Below are 25,376 nucleotides of genomic sequence, written 5' to 3'. Positions count from 1 at the left end.
ATTCGTTATCAATCTTCGTAATTGATTCATTTTTGACAATGATTTCCTCTAGCTTGATATAACAGCATTAGTGCTATTTCTTTACAAATAGATTCTTATGTCTATATTTTCCTACTATCATCCTGTCATCTCTGTAGCCATTAGGCCTATGCAAACCAGCTAGTATTCAGATTCGGCCGATTCGGGGGACAGCAATTCAATTCAATGATTCAAATCACTGCCCCAAATCGATTCAGCCAAATCTGATTCAGACATTCAGTTCCTGCCAAATTTCCGAATCAACCAGGCCCATCCCCCGCCTGGCAATGGCTCTCCGCATTTTGGAAAAAAAATTGGAAAAAAAAAAGGCCTGACTCACCAGGTGCTGCCAGGCAGGGGGTGATCCCCACTGCCCCACGCTGTGTAGGGGGCTCTGCACAAGCCCCCCGACCCCTCCCTGCTCTCCTAGCCCCTCCCATGGCTGCCCTGCCTGCCGCAGCTCCAGCCCTTTAAGAAAAAAAATCCAAGAAAAAACCCAAACTCATCACTCCTGCTGGGGGGGGGGGAAGGGCATGCAATCCCTGCTGCCCCATGCCACATGGGGGGCTCTGCATGAGCCCCCTGAAGCCCCACGGCCACTGCAGGAGCAGAGTCCCTGGGCTTTTCTCGTCTTTTGTTTTTTTCTTCAAGGGCTGGAGCCGCAGTGGGCAGGGCAGGCATGGGGGGTCTCGTAGAGTGGAGGGAGCCTCAGGGGGCTCATGCAGAGCCCCCCACGCAGTGGGGGGCAGTGGGGATCACACCCCTGCCTGGTGAGCACCAGGGTTTTTTGTTTTTTTTTTTAAATGCCAGGCAAGGCAGCCATAGCAGGGGCTGGGGGAGCAGGCAGGGAAGCGGGGCTGGCCGGGGTCCCCCCCATGGTCCCCTCCCCTAGCCCGCCCTCCCCTGCTCCCTACTTACCAGCTCCAAGTGTGGCTGCAGCTCCCGGGGACTGTCCGAATCAAAGCTCTCCGAATCTTTTCAGAAGATTTGGAGAGCTTTGAATAGATTTGGACCTTTAAATTGGTCCCGATTTGATTCAGATTTGGCCACCGAATCAGGCCGGATCTCCTCCGAATCAAATCACCACCTGAAGCTTCACACAGCCTACACTAGAGTGATTTGAACTCAATACAGAATCTTCCTTTTACATGCTAAGTGGTAGTTCTGGATACATGTTCACTAGGCACATCTACATAAGACACTTTACTGCTCATTAGACTAATCTAATGAGCAGTAAAGTGTCACCATCTGCACATGTACTGGACTTACTGTGTATCAAATTATTCTAACATGCTGTTTGCTAGCACTAACGCATACAAGTACTAGATACATGGCATATTATGTAATGCACAGTAGCACACATGTTGATGCAAGGAGCCACTGCTGCCTGGCTTAGCTCCGATGTCGGGGGGATCTGTGCTGGATGAAGGGAAAAAGCATCTCCTGGCTCTGCGCACATTGGGACCAGCTCCTGTGCTCCCTGCCAGCCCCTGGGCTGGCACCCAGGGGAGCCTGGAGCTTCCCCTGGCTGCTGCTGGAGAGCACAACAGGGCAGGAGCAGCCAAGGACTGGGTGCATGTGCAGATGCGCTACCGGCACTTTATTTTACTGCACGGTAACCTTACTGCACGTTAGTTGCACATGTAGACACACCCACTGTGTTTCTAACTACAGTAACCAGGGATCATTCCATAATCTGTCTTCTGGAATCCCTTCCAAGTGAAAAAGCAACCTGGGCTAGAAATAAACCCTTGGTATTCTCTAATATCAACATACTGCTATGCTAACCAGTATTTTGATGGACTGGAGCTCAGGTTCAGCCCATTTGTTGCCTTCTACCCACCCTCTCCCACGGACACAGGGGAAGAACAAATAACAGCTCTGTTAAAGATGTTCTCATGTAGTTGACTATGCTCTTGGACACCTTAGGTAGGGTTCAGTCCCAAGGTATGATTTGACCTCAAGTATGGTAATTATAGTTTCAGTGAACCAATCTTAATTATTTCTAAGCATTACTTGTACTCTTAGCAAGAATGAGATAATAGATAATAGAAGTGTGTCTCTTTTTGTAAGGTAAGGCTTGAGACCAGAAAAGTGTAATCTAACTGCACAGCAAGTGTTTGCAAAACTGCTTAACAGGTTGCGTATGAAAAACAGAGAATGTTAAACCAACTGTTTTTGCAACAACCCATGGCTGGGTACAGACATTTGGGGAGGTTAGATTGAGTTGAAAATAGCCACCTGATCGAAGGTAAGTCGGAATAGGGGAGCTAACAGGAGGGAGGGATTCGGGAGGGGGAGTCGGTCTGTGGAAAGACTGGGGGGAGGCAGAGTCCATGGGAGAGACCAGGGATCAAGGAGTACCCTCGCTGTGGGGAAGTGATCAGAGGGGCAGATCAGGGAATCAGCGGTGGGGGGAAGCAGGGACCATGGAAGAGATGTGAGGGCTTGAGGAGGCAGGCAGGGTCTGCAGAGGGAATCAGAGGTACTAGCAGGGTCAGGGAATCGGGGGGGGGGGGCAGACGGGATTCACTGGGGGGTTGATGGGGTGTGGGAAAGTTTGGCAGGATCAGGGGGCTTGCAGTGTCCACAACATGCTTGAAGGAATAGGGGTGATCTCCTTCACCCTCCAGGATCAGGGGCTATTTTTAACCCCCCCCACCCCCCAGTTCCCCCACTGCTGACAAACCTATATCCCTTTTTCCCCCCCATCTCTCCCCCCTTTTCCCCCCACCCCAACTTACTTCCTCATCTTGTGGCATCTGTAAAGGTGGATTAAAACCAGCACCAGGAGCAATTTGTAAGATGGGGGTTTGGTTGGCTGGTGAGGGGTTCTGGAAGTTCCATAGAGGGTAAGTGGGAGGACTGTTTGCCTTGGAGTAGGGCAAGGGGCTAAAAATAGTCCAGCGCCAGGAGGGTGGGTAGAAAACATGCAGCCCTGGGGCTGGGGCCAGTGCCTGGGGTCTACCAGCCCTGGGGCTGTGGTGGGAACTGTACTGAAGTTCAGGACAGTTAGAATGGGTCTAAAAATAGCCAACCCAATCTAAGTTAAGCTACCTTGGAGGCAGCGTTATTTAGATCAGGTCAGCCATTTTTAGACCAATCTAACCTTCCTGGAACTTCTGTAGAGTTTGCACTTAGGACTGACCTAACTAGGGATCCAAGTGCAAGGCCTGGACCTGGGCAAACTTAAGTCAGATCAGGTGGCCATTTGTAATACAAACTAATCTCCCCCTAACCTTCCCAAACTCCTGTATGCACCCCATGTGAAAATCCATTAATATCTGTCTCCTATTAAAAATAATCTAGATTTCTTTTAATTCAGAAAGTGACTTAGTGCTGTGAGCAGTTATCAAATTAATACCTTCCTCAAAAAATAACCTCAACCTATTCATATTTCAATAATAATATTCTGTACTATTGCAGGCATGCAATAACAACCACAGTTTAAATACAAACATTTAAAATTCTTTGTTCCCTTCCAATTATAATTTATTTCCTTTACTATCAGTGGCCAGTTACATATTAAAGCAGTTGTGCAATATACATTTTCTCTAGATTCTACTTTTCTTTCATTTCCTTTGCATCTCTAAATTTCTAGTAAAAAGGAAATTGAACTGCCATTCTAATTCAAGGACATATGCACTGATAATTTAACCCAAATCAAACAGCATCACACTAACACTTGTTAGATTTCTTAGATATCAATGGGTTTAGCATCATGTAAATCAGTCCATACAATTTTAAAATGGACACAATAAGAGTGGTGTAGCCATAATGGTCCTGACAGGCGTATGTGTCTATGTGCTCCCAGAGACAGCTTACTGCACAATAAGCTTACAGAGCATTAATAACACATGTAGATGAGCACAGAATTAATGTAGTTTTGTGTTAATGAATTATGAGAACCATTAACCATTTGCGTTAATGGATTTAATAATGAATTATTAAAATATATTTTGCTTCCCAAACCCTAATTGTGTGGAAAGCGTGGTCAGGGCAATCTGACAGAATGGTTATTTGGAAAAATGTAGTCAATATTGTGAAATTCAATTGACTATACTAATACTCAGATACTGAAGTTTTATTCTAGCAGCAAAGTGAAAAATGGATGAATTACTGTCAGGACATCATTTGGCCCAATAAAAGCTAGTAGTAAGACTGATTTATGAAAAGTACAGTAAAACCTTTTCTATACTGGCATTACACAGGCAAACTGTACTTTTCTGTTAATATTTTAAAAAGCATTGAACAGTATTCCACAAATATTTTCCTTTAGACCTAACCAGCAATGAAAGTCAGCAATTATACACTTCTGCTATATTGCTAAATTACAGTGATCTAATTTAATAACCATACTGATTCAAATACAAGACGAGGTTGTTTTTTGTTACCTTCCCCCACTTCACCCCCAAATCAACATGGGGGGGGGAAGCCCCTCGTCATACATGCACATACAAGGAAACCTCACTAAATACACTATCTTTGAGATGCTGCTAAAAGCAGCTTGTGCTCAGTAATGAAAACCAACTATGAAGCTGATTAAATGCAGCCGACACTGAGCACGACTATAAAATACACTGTCCATATTGGGCAAACATGCCAATATGAACCTACTGCAAGGATAGGTTAATACAACACATCTGAATAATATATATGATAATGCCAATTAAGCGCAGTTCTCCTCAGCACTGACTTCTGTTTTTTTTAAGTCATGGTGAACCACTATACTCTAATGCACTTCAACTTCCTCTTCACTTCCATAGTGGAGCTGCACCTTTCTTTCCCATTTCCAATTATTCCTGTTCCTTCACCAACCTTAAATGTCTAGCAAACATCACCAAATTTGGCCCCCAAAATTCATCCATAATCCCTGTGTCACCTCTCCCCTGCCCCCCCTCAGCCTGGCACATATGATTAGTGTGGCCCTGCCCTCCATAAAGTGAATCCAGACCAGGATGGCCTACACCTCATCTGCATACAAATTTTGGGATGATTCCAGGACTCATGACAAGAACACCCAGTTCCAGTCATGAGTGGGGGCGCTAATTAGCACATGGATCCTTTGCAGGGGGTGGGAGGCAGTATCTAGAGTGCGTACACATACTGAGCAGTGCTGAGCTGTGAGGGGTCACCATGGCTTGAAGTGCTCTTGACTCTTCTGGGGCACAGCCCCATGCAAAGCACGAGCCTTTTGGCTTTATACTAACGTCAGGCATAGTTTGTGCTATATAAAAGGACATACAGAAGCGTTGCTTAAGTGAGTTTATGAAGTACCTGTGCTAAAATTTGCAGCGGTTTCAAAAAAGGTAAAATGCATCAAATCTGTATGAACTAAGTCTAAGGGTACTATATGCAAAATACTACAGCTATGTTTATTTCAAGGTCATTTTTTTCAAATTCCCTCATTACTTCCATGTGCTCAGAGGCAGCAGGGTGTGACATAAGGGGGAAAAGAGCTGAAAGGGAAGAAGTTAGGGAGCAGAGGACAAAGAAACTACCTCCCCCCTCCCCTCCCCCAGATTTATTTTTCCTGCTGTAGCAACGGGAGGGGGATATATTCAAGACAAGCCTCCAATAATTATATTCTATACCCTGAAAATTACAGACAGCTATACCTTGTACAGACGGCTATACCTTGTACAGGAGAGATCACGTGGACAAAAAGGCCGGGGGTGTAGCTCTCTATGTCAAGGAAAGCTAAACGTCCCTGCAAGCCAACATTGGCACCCAGGGTAGATGACTGGAGACTCTCTGGGTTAAAATCCGTGGTGAACATGGCACAGGGGACACAGTGGTGGGAGTCTACTACAGTCCTCCTAGCCAGGATCAAGAGCTCCACCAGGAATTCACCAGGGAACTGGCTGAGGCTGCACGCTCCCGGTGCATGGTTGTCATGGGAGACTTCAACTACCCAGACATCTCGTGAGAAGAGCACTCCGCCAAATACAAATGGTCACAAAGCTTCCTCATGTGCGTGGATGACCTCTATCTGACTCAAGAAGTCTATGGACTGACGAGAGTCAAAGCTTTGCTCAATCTGGTACTGGCAACAGGGGATGACTTAATCAGCAACCTAAGGATAGAAGGGAAACTGGGAGACAGCAACCATGATCACCTTCACCATCCGCCGTAAAGCTTGCAAGTCAGTCAGCAATGCAGAAGTCCTCAACTTCAGGAAAGCTGACTTTGACAAGCTCAGGAGACTTGTTGGCGAGGACCTAAGGGACCACAACCCAAAGGGGAGGGGAGTTCAGAATGGGTGGTTGCTCCTCAAGGGAGCGACCCTGGAAGCACAAGCAGTGTCTATCCCATCTCGGAGGAAAGGCAGCAAACGGGCACAGCAGCCCCCTTGGCTCTGCAGGGAACTAGTGGACTTCCTGCATCTAAAAAAAAAAAGATTTATAAAGGATGGAAGACTGGATCCACCCCAAAAGGAGGAGTATTCTGCACTGGTCCAGACCTGTAGGGAGTGAATCAGGAAAGCCAAGGCTGTGACTGAACTCCAACTGGCTACACGTATCAAGGACAATAAAAACTCCTTTTTTAGATATGTGGGGAGCTAGAGGAAAAACAAGGGTAACAGTGGACCTCTGCTAAACCATATGAGACAACTGACAACCGACGCCCAAGAAAAAGCCAACCCGCTTAATGGGTATTTTGTGTCAGTTTTTCACCAGCCCCAAAGGGCAGTCCTGCTCGATATGTTACAGGACAGACAAGGGAAGTGAGAATTGTTACCCTTCATCAATGTTACCCACATCAAGGAACACCTTGAGAGGCTGGACACCTTCAAGTCAGTTGGCCCAGTCAGTTTACACCCTAGGGTACTTAAGGATATGGCAAACATCATAGCTCAGCCACTGGCACAGATCTTCGAGAACTCATGGCACTCAGGTGAAGTGCCCAAAGACTGGAAGAAGGCCAATCTGGTGCCTATCTTCACGCAAGGGAGAAAAATAGATCCAGGGAACTACAGGCCCATCAGCCTGACCTCTGTCCTGGGGAAGATCTTGGAAAAAATTATCAAAAAGATCATTCTTGACAAACTGGCTGATGGCAACATCCTGAGGGATAGCCAGCACAGGTTTGTTGCGGGTAGGTCTTGCCTGACCAATCTCATCTCCTTCTACAACCAGGTAACATATCACCTGGATAAGGCAAAAGAGATTGATGTCATAGATCTTGATTTTTAAACAAGCCTTCGATCTGCTATCCTATGATCATCTCATAGAAAAACTGGCCAACTGCGGCCTCAGTACGTCACAGTCCGCTGGCTGGGGAACTGGCTCTGAGGTCGGACCCAGAGAGTGGTGGCAGACGGAAGTCAATCATCGTGGTGCGCCGTGACCAGTGGGGTCCCCCAAGGTTCCATCCTTGGGCCTATACTCTTTAACATCTTCATTAATGATGTGGACATTTGGTATCAGAAGTGGACTGGCCAAGTTTGCCGATGACACCAAACTTTGGGGTAGAGCATCCACACCCGAGGACAGGATGGTGATCCAGGCTGACCTTGACAGGCTCAGAAAATGGACAGACAAAAACCTGATGGCTTTCAACACCAAAAAACGTAAGGTACTCCACCTTGGGAAGAAAAACCCGCAGCATACTTATAGGCTTGACAGTACTATGCTTGCTAGCACCTTGGCCGAAAGGGACTTGGGAGTCACAATTGCCCACAAAATGAATATAAGCCACCAATGTGATGTTGCAGCTGGTAAAGCGAGCAAAACCCTGGCTTGCATCCATAGATGCTTCTCAAGCAAATCCCAGGATGTCATTGGCCTTGGTGAGGCCACAGCTGGACTACTGCATCCAATTCTGGGCTCCACAATTTAAAAAGGATGTGGAGAAGCTTGAGAGTCCAGAGGAAAGCCACATGCATAATCACAGGGCAGGAAAACAGGCCTTATGATGACAGACTGAGAGCCATGGGACTCTTCAGCCTGGAAAAGCACAGGCTCAGGGGGGACGTGGTGGCTGCCTATAAGTATATAAGGGGTATACATCAGGATCTGGGGGAATGCCTGTTCATCAGAGCACCTCAAGGGATGAAAAGGTCAAACTGTCACAAACTCCTCCAAGACCGTTTCAGGCTGGACATAAGAAGAACTTCTTTACTGTTCGAGCCCCCAATGCCTGGAATACACTGCCACCACAGGTGGTGCAAGCACCCACTCTGGACTCCTTTAAAAGACATTTGGACGTTTATCTTGCTGGGATCCTTTGATCCCAGCTGACTTCCTGTCCCTGGGGCAGGGGGCTGGACTCGATGATCTTCCAAGGTCCCTTCCAGCCCTAACGTCTATGAAATCTATGAATTTATATCAAATTTTATAAATTGTCCATATCTAATTATTGGGGGTTTGTCTTATAATCAGGGTATTCTTGTATTTGAATAAATATGGTACATTCTTCATTTGCAGACTAGAGGCTAAAAAAATGGCTTTTTCCTTGGTACACATCTAAAATTCCAACTTTTTTCCTTGGTGTAAAAACAGGGTTCTAAAACTGATACATTTGATTTAAAGCGTTAGATAACTTTAGAGTACAGGAATAATAGATTTTGAAAGACATTCCATGTTGAAAGTGTAGGAAAAGAAATTTGTCACTTTAAAATCTGAAGAATTATTTGCATAAACCCTTTTACTGAAAAAATACAGCTGATAAAATAAGGGAAAACTTATCAAATAAAGCACAAATATGCAACAACATCCACCTATTAAACATACAAAGTGCTACCTTCTGTAGACTACTCTAACTTCTTCAGGTTTTCCTATCTCCCATAAGCTTCAATGGGACTTGAAAACTCTTAGCCAGGAGACACCAGCCATCTTTAGAAGAGTGGGTCCTTATAAACTAAAACAACCTTTCTGCAGTAGAAGGGTAAATAAATGGATGCATACTAAAGCAGCTGCCACAGGAGAAGGGATACAAGTAGTTCATTCATGATGCACTAAATTTCATGCATCATTAGCTTAGCTTACAAAACTGAGAAATCTCATCAGACTTCAGGGAAAAGTATTCTGAGTATCATGTACAAGGGGCCCAAAAAGAACTCAGTGATGCTTAAATGTACTGTAAAAAATCTTAAAACATCCATGCCATTTTAAGAATATGAGTTTCAGTGAAAGCCAGCTTAACTAGTTTATTGCTGAATGCATTCATGAACCATCAGTGCTGTTGCTACTTGCTTTCCATTCTGTGTTGAGAGTAGAGCTGACTTTGAATTTGACATTAAATGCTTTCACTGAAACTGAAGCTTTCTTTGGGGTCTCACCAGTTTTGCCAAAACTTTCTCAACTCTAGAATTTATAGTCAAAACCACGTGGAGTGAAAAAGGCAGAACCTATTTGGTTTCGGATCCTCGCCCACAATGCGAGAGACCCCATTTCAAATTCCTGTTGTCAGTCTTCCACCTCCCGCAAGTGACCAAAAATATAGTACTATGGGCTTTCTAGGAGCAGTCCCTCTACATCTTTTCTGCCTCAGCTGTTCTTTGTATAAACAATTCTGACATCTATTTTTCTTTCTTGCTTTCCACAACAAATTTTGAAAGCTCTTGCTTTCATCCTAATGCAGAAGAGGGATTTTTTTTAATGCTCAAAGTTTTACAAGATGGATAAATTCTTTCCTACCTAGCTCAATTTAATAAGCTCCACATAGCCATACACAACAGTATAGCAAATTAAATTAGCTACTACATTGCAATGTATTGTAAATAGCTTCTTGTACTACTGGGTTTTTTTCAGTTGGGTTTGTTTCATTTCCTGTTGAGAGTATCTGCACTTCATAGTTTGCTAAACTTAAAAAGTGTTAAGCAAGAAAAGTGAACAAATGCAATCCCAGAATTTAACATTTGAGGAGAGAATTTAGTTAACTTATTTATTAATCCATGTATTGAGAAGACTTTTTTTGATATACTTTCCTAGGAAAACACTAATAATCATATATCTCAGAAAAGACATCTGAAGTGCAAAGGTATGAGAGAGCACTGTACATTACTGGTGATAACTCATGCTGAACATAGTACTCTATACCTTTCAATTATCTTGTTCTGGAAACTAAGTAACGTTTGAACACAGTGAATTGATACCTGGGATTCAATGCTACAGGCTTTACAGCACCTCCCAGGAAAAAATTAGCAGTAATCCTCTAAAAAGCATACAGCAAAACTTGGTACCTAATGAAAATCAATACGAGTTTTGCCATTGACGTCAGCTAGGCCAGAATTTCACCCATTTACAAATCTCTTAATTCAGCTCTAAGGCCCAATCTTGTAACTTCTCATTCAGGCACAATTCACTGAAGTAAACAGAAATTTTGCTCAAGCAACATGTCAGAAGACCAGCTCTTAGCTAGATGGTCACTTCCTGCTGCAATGAATTTTAAAACTTTTGTTTAAGTACCTCCTTGTAATAAAGGGCACTGCAAAATGTTTTCAGGGAGAATTTACATAACTGTAATTAAAAATGTGATTTGAAACTATTCTAGAAGATATTCAATCTAGTCTAAGGAATGCATTTAAGGAGAAGAGTGTTAACTAAAACTACATATCCTATCAGACTAATTAATTTTGTTCCTATTTCATCAATCTGGAAACTCGGCAATTCTAAGTAAAATGAGCAAAATGGGATTTTGTAACTAAAAAAGCCAAGTCAAGTCCTCGCTAGAAATGCTATATTAGTATAATTTTGTAGTGAAAGAGGTAATGTATTTTTTTTCTGATAAAAATTTATAAAAGTAGAATTCTTAATATGAATGCAGTTAATTAGCATAAAGGTATATGATACTATCGGTTTCTTTCACTTCCTGAAATAGAACAAACATGTATACTAGTATAACGGTTAATGGAAGAGCTGGTTTGATGCTTTAATTATTCCAACACAACTTAAATAAGAAAAAAAAGTTTTACTTTTTACTGACACCACAAAACCCACCTAAGATAGAATCCAAATGCTTTGACAGGTGATGTCCCTGCCCGCCCTCCACCCCCACACCTCTCCCCCTCCCCCCTGCCTGCCTGCCCACAAAGATGTATTTTGCAAATTAGCCAGGAGTGTATGCAGCCACAGCAAACAGCTGCATGGGATCACTGAGGTGCTCTGGCGGTATATTGTGGCTTTTATTCAAAGGGTGCTGTTTCTCTGATCATCAGCTACACCACAGTATGGGACCATGGCATTGCTCCAGCTTGTGAGAGAAGCAACAACCTTTGAGGTAAAAACCACACAGCAAGCAGCTAAGCAGTTTGTTTAATTTGACAACCCACTGCAATCCAAGTGGGTTGTGAACAATGACTGTACCAAAACTTTGGGTTCTATTCTATTAGCATTTCTTCTATTATACTAACTGTCCAAAGAAAATTAACTACACCAACAGAAGACTTTTTAATGGTATAACAGCATCTATAATAGTAGCTAACATGGTTATGTTGGTTAGCATACAAGTCTTTAATTTCTCATGCCTTATCTATGCTGTAAACTTCTAGTGGCACAGGTGCAAAGAGGTGCAATCCTTGACCAATATAACTGCCAGCAAAGAGTCCTTGCATAGATTCAGTCATGCCAGTAAACTGTGATTTTTGCCAAGGGATAATGGAGTCCCTAGAATAAACTATACCAGGTGAAAACATAATTTTGCAACTACACTAGCAAACACTGTCATTATAGCATACCAACATATCTGAACTGGCAATGCTACTATTGTAGACAATCTACATTACAAAACTATATAAAATGATATTAACAGTGCCCTAGGCCAGGGGTATTCAACCTTCAGTCCACAGAGTCATGTGATCTGGCCCACCAGGCTGCTCAAGGATCTGGAAATTTGGTGTTAGGGGAAAGTGGTGGCAATTAACACTGACACTACTCCTCCACGACCAAATTCCCAAGCCCCATGGGTCAGATGATATGGCCCTGTGCTCAGGATCCTGCTAGCACCTACAAGGTGCACAATGGAGCTCAATGAGGCACACACAGGGCTAGGGTGGTGGGCCTGATCCCATACACAAGCAGCAGAACCTGCACACGCGCACGCACGCACGCACACACACACACACACACCCTCCACCCCCCACCCCCCCCATTGGGGCAGGCAAGTTGGCTCACTCCTGTGCACTAGGAGGAGATTTTTTGTCATTACACCTAAATGAGTGAGGTATGATTTCGTGCTTGCCAGCGTATGAACACAGCTATACCAGCAAAACTTTGCAGCATAGATCTGACCTAAGGTTATATGTCCTCTTAGAACACTTTAACAGTATATCCCACTGACAAAGTGTTTCTAGTATGGAAATAACTGTACTAGCAAAGCTATGATTATTGGTACAATAAAATCGCACCCAGTAAGCTAAACAAATTATACTGGTGAAACATGGTTTTGTCTTCATGCATACTAGCAATATAGTTGTCATACCTATGTTAAAAAAGGATTGTGCAACTTCACATGGCTGCCCTGATAAATATATTTATGCCAAAAGAACACAAAACAGCCTAAGCAACATGGTATCTTAAAAAAAATACCACGCCTAACTGATGCTTGTTAAAACTTTAAGTTACAATCCTACAAACATAGGAAACAACTCACATAAACAAAGGTAAGCATGTGCAAGACTGAGCAGCAAAGTTATGTAGTGTCCCTGAAACTTCTACCAAGTATTTGGTCTAATTTGCACACACTGGTACAATAATCTACAAGGGGTTTCATTAGCCATTACTGAAAATTTTAGAAATTCTGCTATTTAAATAGACTGTGCTATTAATAAATTTACTCCTTTATGCCCCAAGATTATTATTCACAATAATGCAATGATGCATTTCATGATATCATGGATTCCAAAAGTACACATTAAGAGGCATCATTCTAAGGGTAAGCAAACATTTATAATACAATTTTTAGTTTGAAAGAATTTGCTGTTCTGTCATTAAAATGACCCATCTTTAATAAACAGATCAAAGTCAACAAGGCTTTATCAAGAGGGACTGTGAAAAATACAGGTAAAAGGGGAGAATTTTTCAAATACTTTATAATAGGAAAATTGTTAATGTTTCACTGGAAGTACAATTCAAATCCTTCATCACGTAGGTAGACATGAAAAACTGCCTTAAAATGAATCAAATCTCCCAGTTTCTTCATAAATGAAGAAATTAGGAAAAAGTCTTTGTTTGACAACGACATGAGGATCCAAAAGGCTTAATGTTCAAAAGCACTCCACACACCTTCATAGTATTAGACAGCAGTCCTGAATGTAGATTCTATTCTTTAAAAAAAATGAGCATGGATGTTAGGCCTTTTAAAATCTAACATTAATGGGTATGCTTTAAACTGCATAAAACAGTGATTCCCAACCAAGGTGGTGTTGCACCAGGGGTGCCTTGAGACACTTTCAAGGATGGTGCAGGTGCTACACAGTGCTAAGTGTAAGGTGTACAAAAATGATTAAAAGGATAAACCCAGAGATTTCAAATATAAATCCAGTGTTAAAAACATTCTGACCTGTTTTGGGCTTTCTGAGTTCCCTGCAACAGAAGAACTGCCCTATTATTTTTCTGTAGTCAAAAAAACAAGCAAAAACCTAAGAGCTGGCATTTCCCACAGGGGGCCTTGAGTCTAACAAAGGGTGCTTTGAATCTAACAACGTTGAGAACCACTGACACAGAATGCGACTGAAAAGTGTTTTTTAATGGTTTTTTTGTTTGTTTGTTTTATTTTACAGTTGGAAGTCTCAGGAAAGCTTCACCACCCCAAAACACAACCCACCAAGCCTGCAGTGATGGAACTACCATTAAAGCAAGGACAGGCAAAATGTTGCTGGCAAAGATTTTTCTATCCAGCCCACAGCATGTCCCTGGGTCCCCCTCACCCCAGGTGCGAGAACAGCCTGAGCCGTGGCTCATACAGCTAGCTAGCTAGTGGGTTTGTGGCGGGCAGATCGTGCCTGACCAACCTAGTCTCTTTCTATGACCAGGTTACGAAACGCCTGGACACAGGAGGAGGGGTGGATGTCGTATACCTGGACTTCAGGAAGGCCTTCAATACGGTATCCCACCCCATACTGGTGAACAAGTTAAGAGGCTGTGATGTGGATGACTGCACAGTCCGGTGGGTGGCGAATTGGCTAGAGGGTCGCACCCAAAGAGTCGTGGTAGATGGGTCGGTCTCGACCTGGAAGGGTGTGGGCAGTGGGGTCCCGCAGGGTTCGGTCCTTGGACCGATACTCTTTAATGTCTTCATCAGCGACTTGGACGTGGGAGTGAAATGTACTCTGTCCAAGTTTGCGGATGACACAAAGCTGTGGGGAGAAGTGGACACGCCGGAGGGCAGGGAACAGCTGCAGGCAGACCTGGATAGGCTGGACAAGTGGGCAGAAAACAACAGGATGCAGTTCAACAAGGAAAAATGCAAAGTGCTGCACCTAGGGAGGAAAAATGTCCAGCACACCTACAGCCTAGGGAATGACCTGCTGGGTGGCACGGAGGTGGAAAGGGATCTTGGAGTCCTAGTGGACTCCAAGTTGAACATGAGCCGGCAGTGTGATGAAGCCATCAGAAAAGCCAATGGCACTTTATCATGCATCAGCAGATGCATGACAAATAGGTCCAGGGAGGTGATACTTCCCCTCTATCGGGCGCTGGTCAGACCGCAGTTGGAGTACTGCGTGCAATTCTGGGCGCCGCACTTCAAGAAGGATGCAGATAACCTGGAGAGGGTACAGCGAAGGGCAACTCGTATGGTCAAGGGCCTGCAGACCAAACCCTACGAGGAGAGACTAGTGAAACTGGACCTTTTCAGCCTCCGCAAGAGAAGGTTGAGAGGCGACCTTGTGGCTGCCTATAAGTTCATCATGGGGGCACAGAAGGGAATTGGTGAGGATTTATTCACCAAGGCGCCCCCGGGGGTTACAAGAAACAATGGCCACAAGCTAGCAGAGAGCAGATTTAGACTGGACATTAGGAAGAACTTCTTCACAGTTTGAGTGGCCAAGGTCTGGAACGGGCTCCCAAGGGAGGTGGTGCTCTCCCCTACCCTGGGGGTCTTCAAGAGGAGGTTAGACGAGTATCTAGCTGGGGTCATTTAGACCCAGCACTCTTTCCTGCTTATGCAGGGGGTCGGACTTGATGATCTATTGAGGTCCCTTCCGACCCTAACATCTATGAATCTAACATCTATGAATCTAGTCCTGCCACCCTGGGGCGTATGTCAGCACAGGGGTGGCGCAGAAGCTGGACAGCTCCCACAGCAGCAGCTCCCTTTGGCTGCAGCTGCCAGACCCAACCCCACTGCCCAGGCATCCCAGGCTGTTTGCCCCATGCACACTACCAGGGGCTCCAGTTGGAATCGGTGGACAGGCGGGGTCTCCATGGAGACCAGTCCAGAACCCCCACAGCCAGGGTACACTTGGCCAGGCAGATAAAACAGTGTCATGGGTGGGCAGGCAGGGCCAAGGTTGGGACAGAGCTGCGATCTGCTTCCTGTACATCCAAAACTGGATTGCAGCTCTACCCTGATCCTGACCCCGGCCTCCCCGCTCCTGGAAGCTGTTCCCTGCCCACCCACAGTCCCATCCCATCCATCCAGCCGAGCACACCCTGTCCATAGGGATGCCAGACTGGTTTCCAGGAGACCCCACCTGCCGGCCTACTCCATCTGGCATCCCTGGCAGTGAGTACAGGGTGAACAGACCTGGACCAGGTAGGATCAACTGGCCCCCTCGTTGCCTCCCACCACCCCCCTCCCCAGCTGGGTCAGCATCACCCCCTGCGCATGTGGGTAAGCAGGAGTTTGCAAGGCTGTTTCATGTGGGCACCCGGTTATGGGCTCTACAGCCACTCAGGATGCTGCTGGCCAGTGTGTGCCAATGAAGTGTCAAAAACTCTCTCTTATTTCGGGGATCTGGGCAGCAGCCCTGTTGCTCTCAGCACAAAAGGCAGGTGAAGTTTTAAGGTAGAGGCGATGCCTTTTATTAGGTCAACTAAGCAGTTGCAAAAAAAGTTATTTCCAAGCTTTGAGATGCACACGTTCTTTCTCAGGCAAAAAAAAATAAAATAAAAGCAATTAAAAATTTGTGAAATTAAAAAACTCTTTCTGATCTCTCACCATTTCAAAAGAAATATATCTAAAAAAAAATTAAGTGAAATTAAAAGAACCCAGATCTCTCAAATTTCACCATGTTTTTAATTTCACTATTATATACATGTATGTATGTATGTATAACGTGTGTATACATTATTTTAAAAACTTTCAGCTTTCTCACCATATAAAAGATAGATAGGTTGATTGATCTTTTGAAATGGTGAGAAATCCAAAAGTTTTTTTTATTTCACCATTTATATATATATAATCTTTTGAAATGGTGAGAGAGCTGGAAGACTTTTTAATTTCACCATGTTTATTTCTTCTTTCTTTGCCCGAGGAAGGTCCTGCGTGTCCGAAAGCTTGCAAATAACTTTTTTGCAACTATTTGGCTGCTGTAATGAACCCCTCCCCCTGCTATTTTCTATTGAGCCCCGTGCCCCGCTGTGCGGGCCGAGCCCGCGGCCCGCCGGGCCCCCTTGCTGCCCGAGCCCCGGCCCCGGCGGCGGGCGCTGGGGCAGAGGGGAGCTTCCCTCAGCGCGGGGTGCCCCTCTCCCGGGCAGCGGACACGGCGCCAAGCGCGGGGATCTTCCCGAGGCGTCCCCGGCCTGGGCACAGGCCGCGGCGGGCCCAAGATGGCGGCAGCGGGAGCGGGGGAGGGGAAGGAAGACGAGTGTCAGAGCGAAACTGCGCAACAAACCCTGGCAGGCGGCCAGGCGGCGCCATCTTCCCCCGCACCGCCGGCGCCGCCGCCCGCAGGGCGGCTTCTCGCCCCGTGCGCCCCCTCCCACCCCCCGTGATGGTTAAGCACCGGGAAGCCGGGGGCGCCGCGGGGCCCGGCCGCCATCCCCGGGGCGGTACAAGCCGGGGCAGGCGGGCGCCGCTCGCTTCCTCCGTGCTCCCGCCCTACCGCGGCCCCGCACACACACGCACCGTGCCCGCGGGCCGGGGGCAAGCACCCCAACGGCGGAGGCGGGAAGGGGGAAATGTCGACGCATTAAAAGGAAAATTTTAAAAATGAATGAAAAAAAAAAAATCGGCGCGGGCAGGTGGCGGCTCCATCTTCCCGCGCCGGCCGGCTGACCGGCAGCGCCGGGGAGGTTGAAAGAAAAGCACCCAAAAAAAAAGAGCGGGGGAAGCCAAAAATATAAATAAATAAAAGAAGAGGAGGAGATTGGAAAAGATTATTTTTCTTTCTCCCTCGCACACACGGCGCATTCCCCGCGCCGCGCTCCCTCTGCCTCCCGCGCGCTCCCCCAGCCCTCTCCCGATGGCCATCAAGGGGGCGGCAGATAATAACGCTACCAAAAAAAAAAACCCCAAACCCCGAACGACAACAACGACGACTAATTTTAACCCGGCTCAATCAATGAGTCATTAAAAGCGCTCCTTCCCCCACCCCCCTCGCCTGCATTTGCATGGCATCAGCGCGAGAGAGAGGGAGAGGGAGGAAAAAAAAACCCGACACAACACCCACCCCAAACCTCTCCCCTTCCCTCTGCAGCTATCAGCCTGGACCTGAAACCTTATCTCCCTCCTCGCTCTCCCCCTCTCTCCTCCTTTTATTTTAAGAAACAACTTCTTTTTTTTCCCTCCCTCTCCTCGCTCGCTCCCTTCCCTCTAAGTGCCCTCAGTAGCCGCCGCCACAGCCTCGCTGCAGGGGAAGGGAAGCGGAAAAAAAAAAAAAAGGAATAAATATTTCATTTCCATGTGAATTAACATCTGCCCAACAACCACCCACCCACCCCCAGCCGTCTCTCTCGCCCGGCTCCCCGCTCCTCGCTGGATAGATATTTATACACAGAGCCCCGGAGCCAATAGCTCTCTGGGCTTGAAACCTAATATCCTGGTTTTGGCAACTCCTGGCTCTTAATTTGCTCCTCTTTTCTTTGCTGTCTGTCTGGAGATAGATTTCCCCCCCACCCCCGCCGCCCCTCTCTTTTCCCTCCCCGAAGGAAGGGAGGAAGGAGGTTGTGTGTTTTTTTTTTTCTTCCTTGAAATTTTTATCACAAAATTATAATACACTCAAAGGGAAACTCACCGTCATGAAAAAGCAGTGCCTTGTCAACGGGGTTTCTTCGCCATCACATCAGGGGCTGGCAGTGTAAGAGAGAGAGAGCGAGCGGGCGAGAGAGCGAGCGAGGGAGGGGGGAGAGGGAGAGAGAGAGAGAGGGAGAGAGAGAGAGAGAGGGGGAAAGAGAAAGCGAGCGGGAGAGGAGAGGAGAGCGGAGCGGAGCACACCACACCGAGCGAGCCGCGCTTCGCGCCCGGCGCAGCCAGACAATGCACAGCGAGGAGCCGGCAGGCGCAGCACCGCACACATTAGCCTCATTATTCTTAGCGCCGGGCTCCCGCTAAACTCCCGGCTTCTCTCTTCTTTACCAAATCAGTCCCTTGCAAAAGTTTTCTTTTATTATTAGTATTATTACTATTCTTTCAAAGGAAACAACCCCTGAAGATCCAGTTTTGTGCTCTCCTATTTAAAAGAATGGAACAGCTAGGGAGCTGCTCACCTTTCTCCTGTTTTAGCGAGCCAGACCCTTTCAAAAGTTTATTATTACAATTATTATTATTCTTTAAAAAAAAAAAAACCCAGAAGATCCAGTTTTGTGATCTCCTGTTTAAAAGAATGTTAGAGCTCAGGAGCTCCTCACCTTTCTCCTTTTTTAGCAAGCCAGTCCCTTTCAAAAGTTTATTGTCATTATTATTATTATTATTCTTTACCAAAAAAATAGAGATCCGGGGGTTTTTTTCTTGCTCATGTTTAAAAGAACAAGAGCCAGAGAGCTACTCACCCTTGTTTTTTCGCAAGTCAGTCTCTGTCAAAAGTTTATTATTCTTTCAAAAAACAAAAACCTAAAGATCCAGTGGTATTTTTCTTACTCATGTTTAAAAGAATGGAAGAGCTAGGGAGCTGCTCACCTTTCTCCTTTTTTAGCAAGTCAGCCCCTTTCAAAAGTTTGTTATTATTCTTTCCAAAAAAACAAACCAGCCTGAAGATCCTGGGGAGGGGGGGAGGGGGTCCTTACTCTTGTTTAAAAGAACAGAAGAGCTGCTCACCTTTCTACTTTTTTAGTGAGTAAGCCCCTTTCAAAAGTTCTATTATTATTATTATTATTGTTGTTGGGTTTTTTTTAAACCCTGAAGATGGGGGGGGGGGGAAGGGGTTCTTACTCATGTTTGAAAGAACAGAAGAGGTAGGGAGCTGCTCACCTTTCCTGTTTTTAGTAAGTCAGGCCCTTTCAAAAGTTTTTTTTATTATTATTTTTTTCTTTCTTTTAAAGAAACTGAAGATCAAGAGGTTTTTTTCCCCCCCTTCCTCGTATGTTTAAAAGAGTTGCTCACTTTCACTTACAAGTTGTACTCTACTGACTTTCCCTGTGTTTGTGCTTAAAAGAATAAAATAAAACCAGAACAGAAACAAACAGAAAACCTCGCCTGTCCCTGAAAAAGGAAAACAAATTCACCTTGAAATAGCTTGGCTGATTTTCTCCACTTGGAAAATACTCTTTCTACTGTTCATTTGTTTGTTTTTTACAACGGGATAAGAGATGAGCCTCTTTCCAGTTAACATCAGTTACATTAGGGCAACTTTTATATTTTTATTAAAATATTTTTTATGCTAAGTGAGTATCTACTGAAGCAAGTTCAATGGTTAGAGCAGTAATTAAGTGAACATTAAAAATCCAATGCTGAAACTGCTGCATATGAAGAATTTGTGCTGAGTTCCAAGTTTGGGTATCCTAGAAATGCAGGAACCCAGAGCTTGTAACATTCTTAACCCCGGGGAATGCTGAATTTGATCATTCTTCAATTTAGTTAAAAGTTAAATGTACCTGTTCTCTTAAAGCATCCACATAACAAGTTCAACAAGTTTTCTGTCTGTAATATCAAAATAAATTCTGTTAAAATATGAATGTAATCCTGCAAGTCACCTTCATTAAAAAGCTTCCATCCAAGAGGGAAACCTAATACTTGCCTTGAAAATTTTAGACTAACATCTTTTATAAAAATAACAAAACCCTTTAAAGATGAGTTCCTCATTTTTTCTGCTAAAAGTTTTAACTTCCAGGGTTTTGCAGACAGTGGGCCAAAATTAATTTTCCCAACCCCCTTCCTGTCCAATTACTTGTATCAAACCTCTTTAGACTGAGAGAAGGATTTGGTAACTTTTAGTGTGGCGGCAGCTTTTTTTCTGATTAAGTCTTAGAAAATACCCATTTTTAATTCATATTAGAAGTCACTGATTTGAAAACAATATTCACAGATAGAAAAATATGTGGAACCCCTTTCAAAAATAAAAGGGCCAGGTTATTTACATGCTTGATTAATTTTCAGGTAGTCCCCAAATGTCCTGTTAATGACAATGTTTTAATTGTGAGAAAGGCAAGGATTTCTTTGGGTGATATCTTTCACTGGACTAATGATGTAGCTGGGATAAAGTTAGACAAGCTTTCCAGTGCAAGACATTCTCCCTCAGGTAAAATGTAAGTTATTTCTAATGGCCTGAACCATCTCATCTTAAAACCAAACACACAGAATGTTTCTTACTCTAGTAAAATGTCTCCTGAATGTAAACTGTCATGAAATGCACCTTGTTCGACCTGACTGACCTCGATGGGAATTTTTGCTTGAATCAAAACTATTGAACTGGCCTCCAAACAGAGGCCCCAGATGCTTTCTTCTTATTTGGTGAAGAGAAAGTGAGAAATACTGCCTTCTCGGTATGTTTCTCCTTTTCTCACTCTTGCACAAGGCACAAGTATAGGGAATGGAAAATGCTAAGTGTGAAAAAGGAGGGGGCAGAACAAACGGTTTTTAATAGATTCTCCTGTCAAAACCACAAGGAAGCTAGTGTAAATTGCTAAAAAGAGGCTCTGCAGTAACTTCTCCCCTTTTGAAGGCATTTCAAGGGCAACATTGGCTATGAACCATCTCTCCTTGAACAGCAGGAAGCCAGGAAAAGGACTAAGCTGTGCTGAAGCACCTTGTCTCTACTGGGTCTCCCAAGATTTAAGTTCAGCAGGTTTGGAAAGAAAAACCTTTTACTGATCGGGCACATTCTGAATTTACATTTGCAGCTCATCACTACAGCGACATAGTGTCGGCAGGCACTTACTGTGACACCGCTGCTACTGCGCAGTAGCAACAAGCTACTGCACAGTAGCTCAATGCTACCGAGCGGTAGGGTCGGAAAGGACCTGTGCACCACCAGGACTGCACAGTACCAACTGTGCAGTGGGGCGCACATGTAGACGCGCCCACTGTTACTCAAAGGAAAGAATAAATTGATTACTGGCCAGCTAACCAATAACACCTGCTGAATGTATCCTTTTGCTAATTAATTTCTTAAATTACCAGGAGACTTTTAGGTAAACCAAACTGACTTTATCATCATAGCACTAAGAACTTAGCACCCTCAGAGAAGAAAAGTAGTATAAGAAAGTAAAAAGCAAGGGTTTCTTTTTTACTTTCTTCCCTCAAGCGTCACAGATCACAGTTGTAGCGAATTCGTTTATTTCCAAAGTCTACTATCAAACAGAGCATTTGAGAATCTAATTGTTTATTGTCTGTGCAAAAAAGTTAGAAATGTGTGTCTGCTTCTGTGTTGAGGGGCAGGGGTTCTGCATCCTTGGAAAGAGTAGATTAGGCAAGATTTAATATTCTGAGAGAGATTCGGTTTCCAACCACACGAGGTTCCTTTCTTCTTCTTTTTTTTATGCACCTAGTTTACTATTGAGATTTCCTAGAAAGGGAGGTGCTGTCCTTGTCTCAAATTCTTTCGTGTTTAACTGACAAGATTTAAAACATCATTAGCTCTCAGGCTTCTGGGGACCTGCCTCAGATGCCTCTGGGAAATGTGGTCAAGGCCTTAACTACACGTTTACAATATAACAACACATTAAGCAATGATTCTACAGTTACATAATTTAATACATGTTATCAGTGTGATTACAACTAAATCTATAGCACATGAACACTACGTAGCCCCAGAGGATGGGGGGGCACAGCGGAGGCAGGGGGTGAGCAGCAGCCACCCTCAAGCGCTGCCAGCAGTGTCAGTGGCACCTTTTCACAGGGGATGCACCGCCACCCTCAGAGGGTGCACGTGCACCCACGTGCACCTCTTACGAGTTGCCAATGCAACAGCATACACTTTATATACAATTGTGATTGTCTTTAGTGTACATCAATAGTCTGTGTCAACAGTACTTCTTATCCCATTCTTATAAAGTTTGAATTTGCTCTCCAGATTTAGCACAGTGAGTTTACAGTCCACAACTGAATTTGCCAAATCCTTTCCTTTGGTAGATAAATATTTACTGACTTTGATAAAGGAAATATTTCAAACTACAGGGAATCACTGAAAGTCTCTGCACCAAGGCACTGCTGCCTGAAGACCTCTCCATGTCCTCACTTACCTAGAGCACCAAAGAGCAGAGATCTTCAAATGTCAACAGTATTTTTTTTGATCCCAAGCTCCCTGAAGAGTCTAGATCCACCCAGTAAAAATCCTATTCCTCAAATCCCATCTTGTACACATCCTGATCATTTTCTGGCACCCCCAAAGTTCTCCTCTCTCTTCATTTCCTCTAGTGCACCATAATGTAGCTCCATAGGAAGCTATGGGTAGTAAAAATGAATAGAGAGAAGCAGGGAGAATTGCAAGTTTGCAGAAGCACAGCAGAAAACTTTGAAAGGGGATGGTGTTGCTAAAGATACACCAGGTCCGCACAGATCTGGACAGAGATTGGGGGGAGTGTCAGCTGAAATGGAGGCAAAGGGGAAAGGATTGCTGTGCAAGGGTGGAAATTAGGGTTCAGGGGGAAAATGAAGACAAGAAGAGATAGTCTGATGAAACACCTCTCCCTTTCTTTTCTAATTGCTGGTCTCTCTTAGAAAGAGTTCCATTTCTTTATCTTTCACCCACATCTTGCATCTCTCCAGTCCCCATTCCCTCTACATACTCTCTGATCCCTCTACAATCACCTAGTATCACTACCATATCACATTTTGAGGGATATCATTAATTTTAATCCCACAGTGACCCAGAATCTACCCAAATTTGGCATCCCTTCACTTTTATTGTTGAAAATTATTAAGGAAGATCCAGAAGCACCAGCATTGGAAGAATAAAGGTGATATACTTACATTAAAGGAATTAACTCCACAGTATCTTAAATTTCTTGCACAAATAATTTGTGTTATTGTTGTATTGAATTGCACATTTAGGATTTAGCAGATTTAGAGATATGTCTCTGTAGCAGGGCACTGTTGGTGCCTGCCACTTTAAGGGCTGGAGCAGGCAGCAGCCAGGTGCTTGAGTACAGAGGCCATTTTGAGACCCAGGATATATGTAGGGTGAAACAGCCGTTTGCTGCTGGCAGCTGGGAGAGAGACATCAGCTGGCAGAGCTGAGGCTCAGGAACAGCTTAGAAGTTTATGGGCTGGGGCTATGGGGATAGAGAAGGCTACTGGTCCTTGGCATGACCTAAAACTGCACCCTGCTGGGGATGAGTGGCCTGGTGGGGCTCCTAGTGGTGCAGGAGCCCCCAGGAAATGCCAGGCCAGTTACCACCTGGGTGAAAGTTGGGTGAGGGCACTTTAATAACACCAGCTCCCACAACTGGGTGGGTAGCCCCATGGTAGGGCCCGGGAAGGCAGATCCATGCAAGACAGCATGGGTTAGTTGCTCAGAAGCCTGACTTGAGGCACCCTTGACTGGTCACTGCTGGGCCCAGGACCAGAAGGGCCCACCGCAAGGGATGCCCAGAGCCGAGGGCCTGGGGTTCCGACTGGCCTTGGAGACGAGGCAAGGGCCTGTATGGCCAAAGGTTCGGGCGGGAGTCACACCCGAGAGCGGGAAGACTTCAGGGAGCTAGGCAGCCCAGAATCAGGGCAAAGTAGGCTGCCTGATTAGGAAGGATCTAGTTGGGATTCAGACTAGAGGGTTATGAGGCCCAGTGTGGGGCTGAAGATGTTAAGAGTTCAGATACCATCTGCAAGGCATGGGCTGCAGTGTAGGGGAGGTTTGGAGCTGCAGATAATGCCCCCTGGCATCGGGGCAGGAAATGGGCAGCCTCCCGCCTAGGTAATATCTTAATCATTTTCCATCAAGGCATGGCAGACAAGAGAAGTGGGTGGTGTACCAACATCCAACTGGCCCCAGGAATGCCCCCACTTATAGGTCTCATACCCTACTCCAGCCTTGTTCCCTAGCCCCTTCCAGATTCCCCCAAGTCCCACTCGTGCACATATTCCTTCCGTGATACCCTTCAGCTCCAATAATTAACATGTTTCCCAAGTTAACTTGGCATCATAGTCCCACCTCCACCAATACACACTACTTTTAGATGCTAGTTTGTATAAGCATGAATACATATACATGTGATTATATATAAATAGATACATATTCATAGGTCAACAGTTAAACTGAAAGTGGGGGCAAGAGCAGGAAGCTGAAACGTTGGTTGGGAAGAGGGCATGTAGTACACTATGGTAGTCCTTAAGTTGCTTAATGGAGAGATAGTAGAGCATTTGCTTGCGAGGCATGAGCCATTTCAGAAAAAAATCAAAAAGATGGAACTGGGAAAAATGGTTAAAGGTCTCGCTGAAGGTCACTTAAAGTACATTTAGTGGTTTGGCTAATTTTAAACAGGATGTAGCCTAGAGTGAGAATAAGAATAGACATGTGAATGCTAATTAGAGTAGCACCTATTAGGAATAGTTTTATATATTTTTTTACCTGATTTAGTAAGCTTTTTGATATTTTAGCCAAGCCACAGGGTGCATCCAGACGAGCCCGCACATGCTTCTTGTAGCATCTCAGACCCCTTTGAGACGCTACAAGAGGCATGTGCAGGAACAAGAAAAGGCTCCCCCCGCTGCAAGTCTGCAGCATAGGGGCAAAACTAGATCCCTGGATATCAAGGGATCAAAAAAAACAGCACAGAAAAAGAGTGGGGCAGGGCACAGTCTGGGACCATACCCTGAGGCAACTAGAGGCTGGGCCCTCCATAGAGACGCTTTGGCTGCCAGAGCATCTCTATGGCTGCCCTCATCCTAGTTCTGAAGCATGCTGCCTGCCCATGATAGCAAGGAGCTAGACCCGGGCTCCACTGCCAGTAAGTAAGGGGTTGAGGGAGAAGGGGGAGAGGGGACCATGGGGGGGACCCTAGCTGGCCCTGCCTGCTCCCCCTGACCCCAATCCCTTCCCTACCCGGCCCCACCCACACTTACCCCTGACCCCTTCCCCCCCCCAGCCCCCTGATCACCCC

At 45.1% G+C, this 25,376-nt stretch overlaps 1 protein-coding gene across 3 annotated transcripts in view; it reads right to left on the bottom strand.

Moving 5' to 3' along the window:
• BICRAL (BICRA like chromatin remodeling complex associated protein) overlaps positions 1-25,376 on the bottom strand; it is a 94,907-nt gene that overhangs the window by 40,129 nt on the left and 29,402 nt on the right. Inside the window, exon 1 of one of the 3 annotated variants that reach the window (XM_006266032.4) lies at positions 18,140-18,540. The exons of the other annotated variants lie outside the window; for them this stretch is intronic. The gene's annotated coding sequence lies outside the window, so the exon portion shown is untranslated. Of the gene's footprint in view, positions 1-18,139; positions 18,541-25,376 lie in introns of those variants that run through there. 3 annotated transcript variants of the gene reach the window in all.

This window comes from Alligator mississippiensis, chromosome 1, assembly GCF_030867095.1.
Source record: "Alligator mississippiensis isolate rAllMis1 chromosome 1, rAllMis1, whole genome shotgun sequence".
Taxonomy (NCBI): domain Eukaryota; kingdom Metazoa; phylum Chordata; order Crocodylia; family Alligatoridae; genus Alligator; species Alligator mississippiensis.
The sequence above is the reverse complement of the archived record's forward strand: the minus strand, read 5'-3'. Positions and strand labels throughout refer to the sequence as shown.